The sequence below is a fragment of the Canis lupus genome, chromosome 7 (genome assembly GCF_048164855.1).
Source record: "Canis lupus baileyi chromosome 7, mCanLup2.hap1, whole genome shotgun sequence".
Taxonomy (NCBI): Eukaryota; Metazoa; Chordata; class Mammalia; order Carnivora; family Canidae; genus Canis; species Canis lupus.
In genome coordinates, this window is record NC_132844.1 from 68787059 (window position 1) to 68805211 (window position 18153).

Consider the following 18153-nt stretch of genomic DNA (forward strand, 5'->3'; position numbering starts at 1 on the left):
TATGCACCTTTAAGACACGTGTGCACACATCTACATGGATCCAGAACACGCAACACATAAACCCTTTCTACACAAAATCAACAGCTGTCCACACAAGCCCCAGCCCTAGCCCACGGGAGGGGATCAGTGACACAAGCAAGAATCCAGTGTCAGAACCAGAATCCACTTCTGGGAAAGACCTGTCTGCTCTGCACCTGCCCTCCAGAGATCAGACTCTAATCTGCCCCCCTGCCTCAGCTCTGCTGCAGGAGGCCTGGGCTCGCCCTCCCCTAACTCCTTCCCTCATTCTGATAAGTCCCCTGCCTGATCCAGACTAAATCCTACCTAGAGCCCCTGCCTCGGCCCAGGGGGCTCACAGGTATCTCCACCCTTCCCTTCCCTCCCAACCCCCCGCAGTTGATGTCAGGTCCTGAGACTTAGAATTATGACAAATACAGTAAAGGGGGCCCCTCCTCCTTGGAAGGAATCCCAGGCTCAGATGACCCTGCCATCCCCCAGGAGGGGCAGTATCTGGTGGAGGCGGCTGGGATGTCAAGTGGGGATTGGGGCCCAGGACACACAGTGTGCCCTACAGGATGCACTGCCCCCACCCCAGCACCACCTTGGAAGGACCCTGGCAAGGATCATTGCCAACCCCGTGTCCCAGGGCACTTCTCAGGGGCTTCATACAGCCCAGAGAAGGCAGATACAATGGAAAGACCCAGAAGCCCACTCCAAAGCTGTTAATAATAATAGCCTCTTCCATATTTCATCCCATCTAAGACCCCCCTCAACCATGAAATTGCCACCAATTAAACCAGGGCTATAAGCTGTATGGCGCATGCAAATGAGAGATGTCAGCTGGGAGGGGGAAAACCATGTTGGGATAGGTGAAACAAGGCATCTCAGTCATCCAGCAGATGCTTACTGGGCACCCACCAGGTACCAGGGACTGTTCTAGGAACTGGGACACAGCCATGGGCAAAACAAAGTCCCTGACCTTGAGGGCGCTGACCTCCTGCCTTCCTGCAGCACCTCTGGCTGTCACTGCAGCCCTACAGGTGAGGTCACAGAACTGACAAGGAAACAGAGGCTCCAGAGACTGAGCAATTTGCCCCAGGTAATACAGCCGGTAAATGCCTGGGTTGGGATTCAAACCTGCTGCTTTGCCAAGCTTTTTCCAATGCTCTACATTGGCTCCATTAAGATCTGATTGGGACACATGGCAACAGCCACCCATTTTCTAGAAGTTTCACAGCCACATGTGCTTCTCATCCTTAGATTAAAGGCAAAAAAAAAAAAAAAAAAAAAAAGATTAAAGGCAGAACAGGGTCATATGCATTTGAAGTGCCAGTCAAGAAGTGGGCATGAGTGAAGACCCCCCCGCCAAATGACCTCAGAAGTCACTTATAGCCTGACCATCTGGAGCCAGAAGCCTGACAGCCATCCCCAGGCCTGAAGGTTCTCAGTGGAGGGTCAAGTCAAGACCCAAACCAGACAGTGGGGCTGGCACCTGAGAGCCAGGGCTCCCTGGAGAGGGGACACCTTAGTTGGGGGTGAGGAGGGATTGGGTTTCCAGGCACTGTAAGCAGAGCCCCCTACCCACCTGTCAGGCCCCCAGCCCCAGATCATCTTTCTACTAACGAGCCAGCTCCATTCTGCATTTTGAAAGATAGCTGCTCTCCGCTTCCACCCCTGCATCAACCGGACCCAGCCCCACCTGCTGCTGGGCAGACCCTCCAGTTCTTCCTTCCCAGGCTTAGACAAGCTCTGTGGAAGAAGGTGACCCTTCTGTCACCCCCTCTCTGCCCAGCCTGCAGAGCATCCACCTCCACGCTGCCCCACCATCAGCCTGATCCAGTCTCATCTGCTCCTGGGAAGGCCCCCAAGCCACCAGTGTGCAGCCATGTACTCTCCCACCTGCAGGTCTCAGACAGGCTCAGGGACATCCCTACACCACACACACACACACACACACACACACACACACACACACACCCATGCCCGACCTCAGCTCTACTCCCGAACCTTAACAATAGTGCAGTCCCACAGGCGCGAGCAGTCAACATGAGGAAGGGGCCTCATGCCACCCAGGAGAAGCTGACCCCTTCTCGTCCAACCCAGAAAACATTCATTGCCCCCTCCTTCCCATCCCAACACAGCTATCCCACAGTTCCCCAGTGCCAGGGCAAATGCAATCAGGGCTTATTAGCTGCTGCTTTGCATCTCATTTGCATAATGTTCCCATGACTGTCAAAATGCCAGAATCCTCCCCAAACCCCTGCCCATGACAGGCAGGGCTGGTCAGCTCTGGAGAAATAAGATGGACAAAATTCCACTAAGGGGCTAAACATGGAGGGATAGGGAAGAGCAGAAGGAGAAAACCAAGGCAACTTCAAGTTCCAGACCCAGATAGGCAGCCAAAGGAAGAGCAGTAGATACTTACCAGGCACCTGCTAAGTCCAGGCACCATGCACAGTGCTTTATGCACTTTAGCTATTTGTTTTTCACAATGAACCACTTTACAGATGTGGAAACTGAGGCTCCAAGCTGTTAAGGCTTTGCTACTCAATGTCTAAATCTCAGGACCAGCAGCTGGGGTGTCACCTGGGAGCTGGGAGGAAATGCAAAAATTCAAGTCCCACCCTAGACCCTGAACTGGAGTCTGCATTGCCACAAGATCCCAGGAGACTAGGGTAGGAGAAGTACTTGTTAAGGGAGCTGCCCTCTGATACACAGCCAGGAGATGAAACTGGTGCCTGAATCAGTTAATCCCAAATTAACAAATCTTTCCTGAGCACCTACTATGTGCAGCACTACACTAAGGAGAGGGACACAGGAGATAACCCAAAAGACAATATCCATAACCTTGCAGACATTTCATAGACATTCTCCCAAAGCAGGAGACACAAATACAACAAACACATAATTGCAGGTCAAGTGGTGATGGGGTGATGGGTGCTACTGAGAAAAATACTGTGGGGTAGAGAAAGGATGAATGAGGTGACATGTTAGGATCCCTCTTTGAGGAGATGACATTTGAACAGAGACTTAAATAAAGGGGGAAGAGGAGGTATATGGTGATTTGCGGGAACAGTGTTTTCCAGCACAGAGAACAAGGGCAAATGTCCTGAAGCAGGAGTAAGCCAGGCACACTGAAGACACCCCAAAACTAAATGGATGTGTGGAGGGATGGACAGGCAGGTAGACAAAGGGATGGCAGGTAGAAAGAGATAGTAAATAAGGTAGGGATAAAGAAGAGGCAGGCAGCAGCTATATCCTGCAGGGCCTTGTAGGTTATGGGGAGAATTCTACTTTCTTTCTTTTTTTAAAGATTTTTTAAGATCCTCCCTGCAGAGGGAGAGGGAGAAGCAGACTCCCCACCACGCAGGGAGCCTGATGTGGGGCTTGATCCCAAGACTCTGGGATCATGACTTGAGCCGAAGGCAGACGCCCAACCAACTGAGCCACCCAGGCGCCCCTACCATCTTATCTAAGTATGAAGAGAAGCCATTGATATATTTTTTAAGATTTTATTTTTAAGTAATCTCTATACCCAACATGGGACTCAAACTCACAACCTCAATGTTAAGAGTCACACACACCACCAGCTGAGCCAGCCAGATGCCCCAAAGCCTTTGGTATTTTTGAACAAGGGGAAAACGGGATCCCATTTATGTTTTTAAAAGATCGCTGTGGCTTTTATGTGGAAAAGTGAGTAGGAGGAGGCAAGGGCTAAAGAAGCAAACCAGTTAAGAGGTTTTGAAATATTTATTTCCAACAGAAAGGAGTTCTGTGGGCACTAAAACACACGTCCAAAAATATTTGTTCATAACAGCAAATTCTCTTCAAAGCAGCTCTGTTTATAATAGCTCCAAACTGGAAGCAACCCAGATGCCATCTACAGAAGGGCTGATCAGCAAATTGTGTGGTTTACTGCACAGTAAAAGTAGGTAGCTTGCTTTTTCATTGCTGTATAGGATTCTACTGGGTAAATTCCACAGTGTGGTTTGTATAAGGTTATCAAACCTTATACAGCAATAAAAAACATCAGACTACACACAACCACATGGTCAATCTCAAGACATCATGCTGAGCAAGGGAAGCCAAGCTTAAAGAACATCTGTAGTGATTCTATCTACATGAAGTTCAAAAACAGGTAAATCTTGGCTTCTGGTTCCTGGGCCAGATGAAGCAGATACACTTTTTCCTACTTCTCCTGTGAAGTACAGCTAATGCCCTGGATGTTATATATAAAACAAACTTACAAAGACTCTCAAAAGGGAGAGAAGAAAGTAGACTAAGGAAGACCCAAGGAGCAACACAGCAGTGAGTTCTCTGGGTTTTCTTTATTGCCCCAAATATCTCAGATTTGGAGCTGGAGAAGTCAGCAACCCAGAAATACCAATGAGCATGGACAAAAACAGCCTTAAGAAAAGCATCTTCTCCCTATCTCAAGGACTGGGAAAGGCAGTCTAGCAAGACAAAATCTTGAAAACAATAAATGCCCTACTCTAGCCAAACACTATAGAAAAAAACTGTGGCCCCATCCCCTCTACATGACCAGACGCTGAGTGGAGAGCTGTGCCTGGTTGTAACCAGGACCCCATTCCCCTACCACCAGGTGGTTACAGAGAACAGGTAGGGAGCTGGGACTTCCATCCCCACCCAACAGTACCCGCCACACTGGGTAGGGGCCTAGGAAACCCAGTTAGGACCTTCACCATCCTCACTAGTGAAGACCACACAGGGAGCAATCATGAGCTACCCCTCTCTTCCCAGGCAGGGAGGTATCAGTGGAGGTCTGGTGGATAATGAGAACTCCCATTCCCACCCAGCAGTAAGGAGGAAGTCTTCTCCCCCACCAGGTTGTCAGCTGAGTTCAAGTGGGGGAAACTGGACTTCCACCCCCATCTGGCATCAACAGGCAGTCTTAGAGGAGACCCACTAAAACAGGAGGCTTGAATAAGAGCCAGTGTCTCATAATACCCCAATGTCCAGGATACAATAGAAAAATCATCTGTCATACCAAGAGCCAGAAAAAATCTCAATCTGAATGAGAAAAGGCAACCAACATATGCCAACAGCAAGATGACACAAATATTGGAATCATCGGACAAGGAAGTTAAAGCTGCAATCTTAAAAAGGCTTCCACAAGCATGAACACCCTAGAACAAATAACAAACAAAATAGAAAGCCTTAGCAAAGAAACAGAAGATACGAAGGAGAATCAAACTGAAACTTTAGAACTGAAAGGTCATTGGAGGGGCTCAACAGCAGGTTGGAGACAAGAGAGGAAAGAATCTGTGAACTTGAAGATAAAACAATAGAAATGACCCAATCTGCACAACAGAGTGAGGATGGACAGGGTGGAGGAATGAACAGAGCCTCTGGGCCCTTAGGCTCATAACAAAAGAGCCAACATTCCTGTTGTTAGGGGGGTGGGTGGGCAGGACTAAGGGTGAGGGGCTGAAAGTCTTCAAAGTAGTGACTGCAAAAATTGCTCCTCTCCATGAATCTCTGGAGTCTGTACTTACCCCCACAAGGAAAAGGAGAATGAGAGAAACTAAGGAATTTGTCTGAAACCACATAGCTCATGGTGATCTGAATCAGGCTCTTTCCCCTCCCAGGGGTTGTCTGGCTTAGGGAAGCACCAGAACCATCTGGAGGTTTGGATAAAATGGAGATTCTGGCCCCAGCCACAGAGATTCTGATCTAGCAGGGGTTTCAGTTATGTCACTGCATGATAAAGCTCCTCAGAATTTAGCGACCTAAAACAATGATTTATTGTATTTTGCAACTCTGTGGCTTGGCTGGGTTCACCTGGGTGATTGTCTCTTCTACAGTGGCCTCAGCTGGGGCTGCAGTGTCCGAAACAGCTTCTTCATTCCCGTGAGTGGCCTCAGCTAATCCAGGCAGTCCCCATCCCCCCAGGGGAGGGATGTCTTTTCCCCCAGGCTGTGGTCTCTCCAGCAGGAAACCTTAAGACCTACTTACATAGTAGCTCAGGGCTCTAAGAGCAGACATTCGAAAAGTACAAGTTCTAGCGTGCAACTTGTCTTTCAAGTTATCTTATCTATCAACCCTCTGCTTCTCTCAAGCTGGCCAACGTCAAATTGCCCATAGCAGGTCACACAGCAAACCCAGAGTCAATGGGGGAGGGGAGAAGGGTGGAGGGAAGGAAGGTGCTACACCAGGGTGTACATAGTGGGAGGTGGGGTTCACAGGTGACAGCAGGGAGCACCAATGTATCAGACCACAGTTAAGTCAGTGATGGGGCCCACGAATTTGCATTTTCTTAAGATTTTATATATTTATTTGAGAGAGAGAGAGCGAGAGTACGTGCACAAGGAGGCAGAGGAAGAGGGATCCCAACACTCTGGGATCATGACCTGAGCCAAAGGCAGACATTTAAATGCCACTGAGCCACCCAGGTGTCCTCAGATTTGCATTTTTAAGAATTTATTCATGAGAGACACAGAGAGAGACAGACACAGGCAGAGGGAGAAGCAGGCTCCTCACAGGGAGCCCGATGCGGGACTTGATCCCAGGACCCCAGGGATCACACCGTGAGCCAAAGACAGATGCTCAACCACAGAACCACCCAGGCATCCCCTGGATTTGCTTTTTTTTTTTTTTTTTTTTTTTTTTTACCTCTTTCCAGGTAAATCCCCACTGTGAGGGGGATACAGGCGTTCCAGTGACCGCACTGCAAGAACTTCCTACCCTATTCCTACACCTATTCTGTAACACCAACATCAAAGAGGCTTCTCAGTCTCCCCGCTGGTTCTAGTCATTGATCAAAGGGAATGTCACAGACACAATCACTGTCTTGGAGGAGGCGGAGGTGGACAGCCCAGAGCAGATCCACACACTGGGTCACAGGAACACTGTTCAGATAGTGGCTTCTCCAGTAAGGGTGGGACTGTGGCTCTGAGTCCTGACTCAGCCCCAGTCCAGCCAGGTGACTTTGCACAGGGCACTCCCTCTTGGGGTACCAGTCTTCTGTCCTCAAAGTGAGCCGGTGGGACCAGATGAACAATCTCTGCACCACCGAGGGACCCTTTACATATTTCTTCACCCAAGAAGCTTCACGTTTGGAAAGACTCTTGTCTAACAAACTGCACGAGCTGAGAAATTTTTTTTAAGCTAAACCACAAATTACTCCTGACTCAATTAATTACCAGGTAGAGTTTCTGATCAGCAAGGCATTACCAACATTTCTATGCTGAACGGATAAAACTCCCACCCAAAGCGAAGCATTCTGAGGCACTGGCTGGACTGTACTGCCTCAGTCTGAGAAATGCTCAGTTTGGGGACAGTTTTGGTAATATTCAAAATAACTGAGCTCCACTCTACCCTTCCCCCCAATCTCTCTCCCTCTCTCTCTAAAATAAATAAATAAAACCTTTTAAAAAGATACAAATGCAGATATGTCCAACACGACACATTTGACGGGACCCAAAAAGAGAGCTCCTACACATCAAATTCTAGGTGCTCTACTGCTCATAGGATGTGATGGAACTGCATTTCTTTTTTTTTTTTTTTTTTCAAAAAAAAAAAAAAAATTGGCTCCAGAACAGTGCAAAAATCACACTTAGGGATAGAGCCAACCATATTTTTTAAAGATTTTATTTTTAAGTAATCTCTATACCCAACGTGGGGCTTGAGCTTACAACTTTGAGATAAAGAACCACGTGCTCTACAACTGAGCCAGCTAGGCTCCCCAGGATACAGCCAACCTTGAAAGTCAGGTACTAAAAAAAAAAAAAAAAAGAAAAAGAAAGTCATTTACTATGTTTATTTATTTATTTTTTTATTTATGATAGTCACACAGAGAGAGAGAGAGAGAGGCAGAGACACAGGCAGAGGGAGAAGCAGGCTCCATGCACCGGGAGCCCGACGTGGGATTCGATCCCGGGTCTCCAGGATCGCGCCCTGGGCCCAAGGCAGGTGCCAAACCGCTGCGCCACCCAGGGATCCCTCATGTACTATGTTTAAAGAAAGATGACTGGGGTGCCTGGGGTTCAGTTGGTTGAGCATCTGTCTTTGGCCCAGGTTATGATCCTGGGGTCCTGGGATCGAGCCCCATGTTGGGCTCCCTGTTCAGCAGGGAGCCTACTTCCCCCCTCCCTCTGCCCCCACCTTCACCTCTCATGTTCTCTTTCTCATTCTCTCAAATAAATAAATAAAATTTTTAAAAAAGATGACTAAGGTCTTGATAGAATTGCCTGACCAATAGTATCTAGGCTAAGCCACCAAGTATGGCCCCTACTCAGAACCGGCCCCGTAGGGCTCCCTGCACCCTCAAAGAAGGAGAGCCAGGGGCCTTGGCTCATCCTGACAAACAGAAATCTCTTTGACCCTGCAAGCCCCGTGCGGCTATTTCTAAAAGGCTGTTCTGCAAGGGGGCAGTGTGGGAAGGGTGGGGGGCTGTCTGATTTATTGTGAAAGTAATTTTTAGCAGCCGACACTGCTGGTTGTCTAACCCACAGCTGGTCCTCCTTTGCACTTGCTGATTGGAGCCCCAGCTGCTTTATGAGACTCAGAAGAATGCCTGAATGGCCTAGGGCAGGCTTTCTCGACCTCAGCACTACCGAGATTTGGAGCTGGTGATTCTTTGTTGGGGGCTGTCCTGTGCATTGTAGGAGGTTCGGCAGCATCCCTGGCTTCTACTCACTGGATGCCAGCAGCAGCCCCACTCTGAGTTATTATAACCAAAAACTCTGCAAACATTGCCAAATGTCTCCTGGGGCACAAAATTAACTCAGGTGGAGAACCTCTGGCCTAAGGTATGAACTCTGCCTGTGGACTTGATAAAACACAGATTCCTGGGCCTTACCTCCAAAGTTTCTGACTCAATAGGTCTGTGGTGGGTTGGAGAATTTGCATTTCTACTGGGCATCCAGGTGATGCTGAAGCTCCTAGTCCAGGGACCCATTTTGAGAACCATTGGTCCCGGCAGCCCAGATGGCTCAGCGGTTTATAGTGCTGCCTTCAGCCCAGGGCGTGATCCTGGAGACCCGGGATCAAGTCCCACGTCGGGCTCCCTCCATGGAGCCTGTTTCTCCCTCTGCGTCTCTCTGTCTCTCATGAATTAATAAGATCTTTAAAAAAAAAAGAGAGAGAACCACGGGTCTAAGCCATTTGTGGCACTCCTGTTCCCCTGGCCAATCAGACCAGAGGGAAAGAGCTTCCAGGAAAGGTTTCCTTGTTGATGGTAAGAGGCACTTGGGAAGAAATAGTCATTTGTCTTCTCAGACATTGTGGAGTCTGCATGTGATGTCTGGAGCTGTAGCAGCCATTTTGTGCTCCCAGGAGCTTGAGGGCCAAACCTACCCACTGAAGATAGAAAGCTTGTTCCTGATGTTGGTTGAGTCACAGAACTCATACTAGGGTTAACCTCATGAAATCTTGATGAGCAAGATAGCAAGATTTCCTTTTAGTTTAAGCAAGTAGTTCCCAAATTTTACTGCCCATTAGAATACATGGGAAGCTTTAAGACTCCTCTCACATCAATTAAGTCAGAACCTGAGTGTACAATCCAAGAACCAGTATTTTTTTAAAGTTTCACCAGGTGTTTCAACATTTAATCAAGTTTGAGAACTTTTTTTTTTAAGATTTTATTTATTTATTCATGAGAGACACACAGAGAGACACAAAGACACAGGCAGAGGGAGAAGCAGGGTCCCTGCAGGGAGCCCAATGCGAGGACTTGATCCCAGGACCCCAGGATCATGCCCTGAGCCAAAGGCAGACACTCAATCACCAAGCCACTCAAGTGTCCCCAGTTTAAGAACTCTTGCTACTGCAAGTGTGGTTGATGGACCATCAACATTAGCATTATCTGAGAGCTTGTGAGAAATGGGGAATCTCAGGCCCCACCCCACACTCTGGGACCTACTGACTCAGAGCCTATATTTTCACAGGTAATATGTAAACTGTATATACAATAAAATTTGAGAAACAATGGCTTAAGCCATTTTGAGTTGTTTTTTTCTGTTACTGACATCCCAACTGTTACCATCTATGCAGCTAACACACCTGAACACAGGATTTACACATTTAAATCACATTGAAGTAATTCTTTCAAGAGGACCCCAACAGTCTTCCCAGCACTAGAGAACATTGTGGCCATGTCTCATAAAGCTGACCATGCCCATACCTGTAACTTAGGAATTCCACTTAATGGCATACCCTCTTGAGAAAAACTTACATATGTTCAAGAAAACAAACATAAAAATGTCCTTTGCAGTTTTGCTACATCAGAAAAGGGAGAAATGACCTAAAGGTCCCTAGTTGGGGAAATTAATAAATAAATTACCGTATATTCATATTACCATGACATTAGTTAACATTTTTTAAATTAACTAATTTATTTTAGAGAGAGAGTGTGTGCTTGCATGCAAGTGGGGGCAGGGGCAGAGGAAGAGAGAGAATCCTCAAGCAGACCCCCTCAACTGAGTGGGGAGTCTGATGCAGGGCTTGGCCCAGTGTTTGATCCCACTACCCTGAGATCATGACCTGAGCTGAAATCAGGAGTCAGGCATTTAACCAATTGAGCTACCCAGGCGCCCAACATTAGTTAACATTCACTAAATGGATACTCTCTTTTATAAATGTTCTACATGAATTACCTTGTTTAGCCTCATAGCTTCCCTATTAGGCACGCATTATTAGAATCCCTATTTTACAGATGAGGAAACTGAGGCACATAGCAGTAACCTGCCCAAGTTACTGCACAAAACCCACAGAACTAGGTGGGATTTTAAACCAAATAGTCTGGTCCTAGAACTGACCTTCTAATCATTATAGCAGCCTACCTGTGCGGGGGGAAAAAATCCCCCCTGACCTCCTGACCTTTCTACACAGACATACGCAGTTTTCCCACATACATACTCATGTCTATCACTGCACATGTAATACTTAACTGCAACTATCACTTTCATGACAATCTGCTAGCTCCTCTTAAAGTGCTTTTCAAATCCAGATGCACATCAGAATTACCTGGAACACTTTTTTTAAAAGATTGTGGTAAAATATGCATAACATAAAATTTACCATTTTAAACATTTTTAAGTATACAATTAAGTACATTCGCATTGTTATGCAAACATCACTACAATCCATCTCTAGAACTTTTTCATCATCACAAACTGAAACTCTGTCCTCATTAATAAACTCCCTGTCCTCCCTCTTCAATCAGCTCCTGGTAATCACCGTTCTACCTTCCATGCCTATGAATTTGCCTCATCCAGGGACCACCTCATAGTAAGTGGAATCACACAATGTATCTTTTATGTCTCGCTGCTTTCACCTAGCTTAATGTTTTCAAGGTTCATCCCTATTGCAGCATGGGTCAGTACTTCATTCCTTTTGAAGGCTGACTCCTATTCCATTGGATGTATATGCACCATTTTCTTTATCCATTCACCCACCAAGGGACGCCGTGTTGTTTACACCTTTTGGCTACTGTGAATAATGCTGCTATCAACTCTGTAATTCAGTATCTGTTTTGAGTTCCTGCTTTCACTTCTCTTGGGTAGATACCCAGAAGTGGAATTTTGGTCATATCCTGTGTTTAACTTTTTGAAGAACTGCCAAACTGTTTTACCACAGCAGCTGTACCATTTTACATTCCCATCAGCCATGCAGAAGGGGTTCCAATTTATCCACATCCTCACCAACAGTTATTACTTTCTGGGTTTGTTTTTTGTTGTTGTTGTTGTTTGTTTTTAATAATAGCCATCCTAATGGGTGTGATGTGGTATCTCATTGTAGTTTTGATTTGCATTTCCCTAATAATTAATGCGGTTGAACACATTTTCAAGTGCTTATTAGCCACCTGCATCTCCTTTTTTAAAGGAATATCTATTCAAATCCCTTGCTTATTTTTAAACCAGGTTCCTGGTTCTTTGTGTTGAGTTGTAGGAGTTCTTTATATATTCTGAATATTAATCCCTTACCAGACATACTATTTGCAAATATTTTCTCCCACTCTGTATGTTGTCCTTTTACTCTCTTGATGTCCTTTGACGCGCAAAAGTCTTAATTTTTTTTATAGGGGGTAGGGGCAGAGGGAGAAAGAGAATCTTAAGCAGGCTCCCTGCCCAGCAAGGAGCCTGACACAGGGCTTGATCTCATAACCCTGAGATCATGACCTGAGCCAAAATCAAGAGTTGGATGCTTAAATGACTGAGCCACCCAGGTGCCCCAAAAGTCTTAAATTTTTATAAAGTTCAATTTATTTTTTCTTTTGTTGCCCATGCTTTTGGTATCATATCCAAGAAATCATTGCCAAATTCGACATCATGAAGACTCCCTTCTGAGTTTGCTTCTAAGAATTTTATATTTTTAGTTCTATTGATTCAATTTAGGCCATTGATCCATTTGAGTGAATTTTTGTATATGGTGGTAAAGTAAGGGTCGAACTCCATTCTTTTGCATGCAGCTATCCAATTTTCTTGCTTAGGACACTTTTATTTTTTTTTTAAAGATTTTATTTATTTTTTCATGAGAGACACAGAGAGAAGGCAGAGACATAGGCAGAGGGGGAAGCAGACTCCCCTCAGGGAGCCCCATGTGGGACTCAATCCCAGAACTCCAGGATCACGCCCTGAGCCAGAAGGCAGATGCCCAACCGCTGAGCCACTCAGGTGTCCCTGCCTAGGACACTTTTAAAACTCCTTCTATACCCCAGGATCTCTATGGTGGGGCCCAAGCATCAGTGAAAAGAAAAGCTCCTCAGATGGTTCCCAAACACATCCTGGGCTATGAACCAATGTCCTACTGCCCTGAAATTTTAGTCCCAGGTCAGCCTGCATTGGTCTCGGCTGAGTTTCTAGCAAAGGTGAGGCCCATGGAGGTATTCAATGGGGTTTATGCTGGGCCTGGGGTGACTGTGGGAGATTCTGGCCCTAGAACTTTTTAAACACATGGTTCTCCACGCTATGTCAGGTGCATCTAAGGAGATAAATAAGATCTGGTCACAAGGTCAGCTCCAGGGGAACAGGTGTAGACTCTGGAGAAGCCACAGGGTAAGATGGTAATAGGGTGCCAAATAGCATGAGACAGGCTGTCCAAACCACGGAATCAGAGAGGTCCGGCTGCCCGGAGGGCTGCCTGGAGACAGGCTGGGGTTCAGCCTTGAAGGGACAGATAGGAAGGAGAGTTTCACAGGAGGAGGAGCTCCAGCAGAGGCACATGGGTGAGTATACCTGGGGCAAATGGGGAAGACCTGCTGGAGAAACTTCCCAAGGAAGAAAGAAAAAGAAATAATTGTACCGTCTGCCAGGAGCCTATCTGCTCATGCTTTCCAGGGTCGTGTTTCCTCATCTTTAAACTGGGATAACAGCAGCACTTGGCACACAGGGCGGCTGGGAGGATTTCGTGATCTGGGCCAGGAAAGGCCCCTGGAACCATGCCTGACACGGAAGAAGCAGTCAATAGTGCCAACTAGATATTTCTTCATTATTATCTCCTTTAATCTCGGCAGCGACCCTAAGAGATGGATACCATTATACCATTATCTCTATTTTTCCAAAGAGGAAACTGGGGATCAGGGAGGTAAAATCAGTGGCCCAGTATCACACAGCAGGAATGAGCCAGGATTGAAACTCTATTCTGTCCCACTCCAAAGCTACGCACAAATCTTCTGCAAAACTTGGAAACAGATGCTGGATTCCTGGGCCCCAGAGCTGGAAGGTGCCTCCCAGAGCCCCTGCATCTCCTTTCTCTTGTCGAGAAAGACAACCAGAGAAGGTGGGTGATGGCACAAAGCCAACCCCACAGGATGTCAGGCTGAGGGGGAACCGGGACTGAGTCTTCCAGATGGACTGATGGGCAGGTCAGATCACCACGCTGGCCTCAGGCTCCACATGACTCGGTAAGCACGAGGTGCCCCGAGCTGCAGCCACCTCAACTAAGAGTGCGGTAGGGAGCCCAGGTGCATCCTGGAGGAGGAGGCTTCTGCACAGCGGCAAGCGAGTTCAGTGGCCTGCCACCCACCTCAGGCTGCCTGAGGCCGCCCCCAGGGGCTCTGGTCCCCCTCCCCCTAAGCTTGGGCCTGCAACCCTGAGACACCCCTCCCTGAGAGGCCCCCACCGCAGTCTCCTACCCACTACAGGGAGGAATTCAGGCAACTACAGATGACCTCTGCAAGGGAGCAGAATGTAAAGTGGAATCCCTTTGCCTGTGCAATCTTCATGATTACCACAGCAACAATCCTCAGCGAGCCACTGTGACCAGGCTTCAGTGCAGGTGCTGAGCCCCCAATGGACTTTGGTTCTTGCCTCCCCCGTCCCCCCACCCCAGGGCTGCCTTTTGTCCCTCCGCATAATCTGCTGCAACTGCACAACCTGAGGCCTCTCCACTCTCCAGCGACAACCACAGGGTGGGCTGCAGGTGGCTGGCTTCAGTCCCATTGCAGAGGTGAGCAAACAGAGGCCCCTCCTCACTGAGTTCTGGTGGGAGCTTAGCCTCTCACATCTCATCTGGGTCCCCTTTATTCCCACTCAGCAGTTTCCTGGGTGAGATAGAAGGACCCTCTGAGTCATTCTCCTCTAGAAACAGAGGGGAAATGGATACACGAGTAGCACCCATGGTATAATTTAGGGAAGCAGTTTCTAAACTTGGATGTGGGACAAAAATCTCTTTCAAAGAAAATGCACATTCCTAGTACCCACTCTGGAGAGTCTTGAGTCTGCGGATCTGCGGTAAAACCCAAGTGTCCCTGTCTTGTTTTGTTTTATTTTTTAAAAGTTCCCTCATATGATTTCAATAACAAGCCTAAGCTTAGGAAACATTAGATGGCAGAGGAAATAATCCCTGAATAGTCTCTGATCTTTCCCTCACTGTTGACTTTTCCAACAACCCAAAGCACCTTCTTTTTCACATCTAAATAACCCCTGGAAGAGGTAAGGGAAGAGATGTGGGTCATTCACACTTTAGTATAAAGAAGTTTACTTAGCCACCTTTCTGCTTAATGTCTAGCTGACATTCTGCCCATTTAGGGGAAGACGAGGGTGGGAATTAGGAGTGTTGAGCCTCAGTGGCTCAGTCAGTAGAGAGTCTGAATCTTGGTTTCAGTTCAGGTCATGATCTCATGGATTGTGGGATTGAGACCCATGTCAGGCTCCCCACTCAAGGAAGAGTCTGCTTGGGATTCTTTCCCTCTCTCTCTTTGCCCTTCCCCCTGATTGCGCGCTCTCTCTCTCACACACACAAATACATAAGATTTATGTATTTAAGATTAATGTGTTAAGATTTAAGCCCCACCCCCCAAAAAAGAAAAAGGAGTGTTGAAGAAAGAAGAAAGTAGGAAGAGGGAGGGAACAGAGATGCTCCTGAGACAGGTAGTAAGAGTAAGGGGCTTTTAACTGAGCCAGATGACTTGACTGGTATGTCTCATGGTGGAGAAACCAGAGGGAGGCTTGAACTTGCCGTAACTAGCACTCCTGCCAGAATCCAGATGGTTACTAACCAGCGTCTGCCTGAGTTCCATGGGGGATGTCAAGCCCAGAACAGAGACCTGCCTGCACAGCCCACAACTGGGGAATGGTCTAACTCTCACAACTCAAAGTGTGGTCTGTGGACCAGCAGCACTGGCATCACCTGGATGTTTGTGAGAAATGCAGAATCTTGGGCCCACCAGATCCTCTGACTCTGAATCTTGGAGCAAAGTCCCCAGGACACTTCTGAACCCATCAGAAGCTCCAGCCCAATTAGCAGTTAGCCCCAGAGAGCCCCGGGAATTACTTGCTTCTGAGAGAACATTAACGGGCAATAGGCAGGGGTCCCTCATAAAACAAGTGGAGGACGAGGAAATTGGGGAGAGGAGTGAAAGCCCACCTGAGCTGCTTTCTCAAGGAAGGGAGGGGGGTCACAGGCCAGTAAGATGTAAAGTTAGGACCCATGACTTGGAGTCCATCGCTAGGTGCATGGCTCACTTTGCCACGAATGTGAGGGCTGCTGTGAGGAGGCCCAGGGGAGCTACAATGAGAAAGCATTTTGGAAACTGTGAACCACTAGACAGAGTGAGTCACTGCCGCTGCCTCCTGGTGTCCTCAGGAGACCCCGCATAAACCTGGCAGCAAGCTTACCTGTTTCCTTCCCATGACCCTTCAGAACTGGAATCTCAGGCTGAAAGGAGTTGGACAAACCAAGTCATGTGACGGTGTTATTTCCTGATAATGTTTTAATGCATCTGTCAGTATCTGAAGAAGGCCCCTAGAAGTGGGTACCAGGTACAGTCAGGTGGGGGTGGTCCAGGTTCTCCAAATCTCACATCCATCCACCCACCAGGGAGCAGCAGCTCCCCACCATGACTGCACGTAAGAATCAGTGCTGTCTGGACCACCACAATGGCTAAAATAAAAGGACAGATGGTTTCAAGTGCTGGCTAGGATGCAGAACAACACCTCCCCCGGTAGTTGAAAATGGCCCCCTTGGGGCACCTGGGTGGCTCAGATGGTTAAACATCTGCCTTTGGCTCAGGTCATGATCTCAGGGTCCTGGGATCAAGCCCCACATTGGGCTCCCTGCTCAGCAGGGAGTCTGCTTCTCCCTCTCTCTCTGCCTCTGCCACTTCCCCCTCATGTGCTCTCGCTCTCTCAAATGTATAATTTTTTTAAATCTTAAAAAAAAAAAAAAGAAAAGAAAAATGGCCAGCTTGGAAAACCACTGGGCAAAATCTAGCAAAGTTCGCTACATGCATACTGTAGGCCAACACTTCCACTTTTGGGTGTATGCCCAACGGTGATGAGTGCAAACGGCCGCCAGAGCGCCAAGCATGAATGCTCACTGGGTGGTATTTGTATTAGCCCCACACCACCCAAATTTCCACTGACAGCGGAAAGATGAACTAAACTGTATGCAGTGGCTTCAGGCCAAAGGTTCCCCTACCCCAGCTTCAGGGAGTGTTCACTGCTGACAATTCTTTTTTTTTTTTTTTTATTCATGAGAGACACAGAGAGAGAGAGGCAGAGACACAGGCAGAGGGAGAAGCAGGCTCCATGCAGGGAGCCTGACATGAGACTCGATCCCGGGTCTCCAGGACCACATCCTGGACTGAAGGCGACGCTAAACCGCTGAGCCACCCGTGCTGCCCACTGCTGACAACTCTTGGTGCCTCCCCAAGATCTTCCCTCCACCTTACAAAAAACGCTCCAGGCAGGCAGCTCACATCCAATAACTGGTTGCCACCAGGCCTGGATCCATCTCCCTAACAAAGGACGACAGATGTGAAGTACCCCGGCAGACTCAGAGCCCCCTCTGGGGTCAAGTGAGGCCTGTGTTCAGCTTCTCCCTCTCTGCCCAGTCCTGGGCCCCCCTCTGGTGGCTGGCAGTGAGCACCTCGGCTGGGTAGGAGAAGCACCAGCAGCCTGCAGCAGTGAAGCTTGTTAACACCTTCCTGGGCTGCAGGTGGAAGGGAGCAAGCTGAAGGGGCAATGCCTCTAGAGTTGGAAAGGTTGGGGGAGTAGTAATTACAAAGAAAGTGAAATGGGCCGGCTATTGCTGGAGGTTCTTGTGCCCCAGAGAAAGACAGTGAAAGGCTAGAGTGATGAATCACTAATTCAAGGCCAAGTGTGAAAGCCAACGGCCTCCTTAGCAGCATATAAATTCTCCCCCGCAGCTGAAGGTGAGGGAATCGCTGAGGAATAGAGGCAGGGCTTAATGACAAGGGAAGCAGAATATCAGAGCAGGCTGGATTCTCAGCCCACAATGAGTCTTTGGCACCAAGGTCAGGCCTTGCTTGGGAGGGGTGGGCCTTGGAAGTGACCCCCTCAGAGCCAAGCATGCTTTCACGTTGAAGATGGTGCTGAGGATCCTCCCTGGGATCGGCACCCCACCCCCACCCCACCCTGGGGCCCAGCCCAATGACCAGGGTAAGACACACCTCGGCCCGGCTGCAGATGGGGCCACCGTGCCCTGGCAGAAACCAGGGGAGCATTCGGGTGCCATCCGAGGGCGGGATCAAGGAGTGTGGGGGCCAAGAGGCTGGATAATGAAGAATTAATCCCACATATAAGAGAGAGAGACAGCACCGATCACGGTGTGAGAGGCAGAGATGCCAGGCCTGCCGTGTCACCCTAGAAGATGGGGGCAGAGCCTCGGACAAGCGGGCGCAGTCAGTGGATAGGTCAGTCAGGCCAGAAAGCCCACCAGAGGTCTGTC

General features: G+C 48.2%; 1 protein-coding gene across 3 annotated transcripts in view; it reads right to left on the minus strand.

Moving 5' to 3' along the window:
* The window catches only part of PACSIN1 (protein kinase C and casein kinase substrate in neurons 1), a 58366-nt gene that overhangs the window by 20174 nt on the left and 20039 nt on the right, over nt 1–18153 (minus strand). The window contains exon 2 of one of the 3 annotated variants that reach the window (XM_072833381.1): nt 8822–9086. The exons of the other annotated variants lie outside the window; for them this stretch is intronic. The gene's annotated coding sequence lies outside the window, so the exon portion shown is untranslated. The remainder of the gene's footprint in view (nt 1–8821; nt 9087–18153) is intronic. 3 annotated transcript variants of the gene reach the window in all.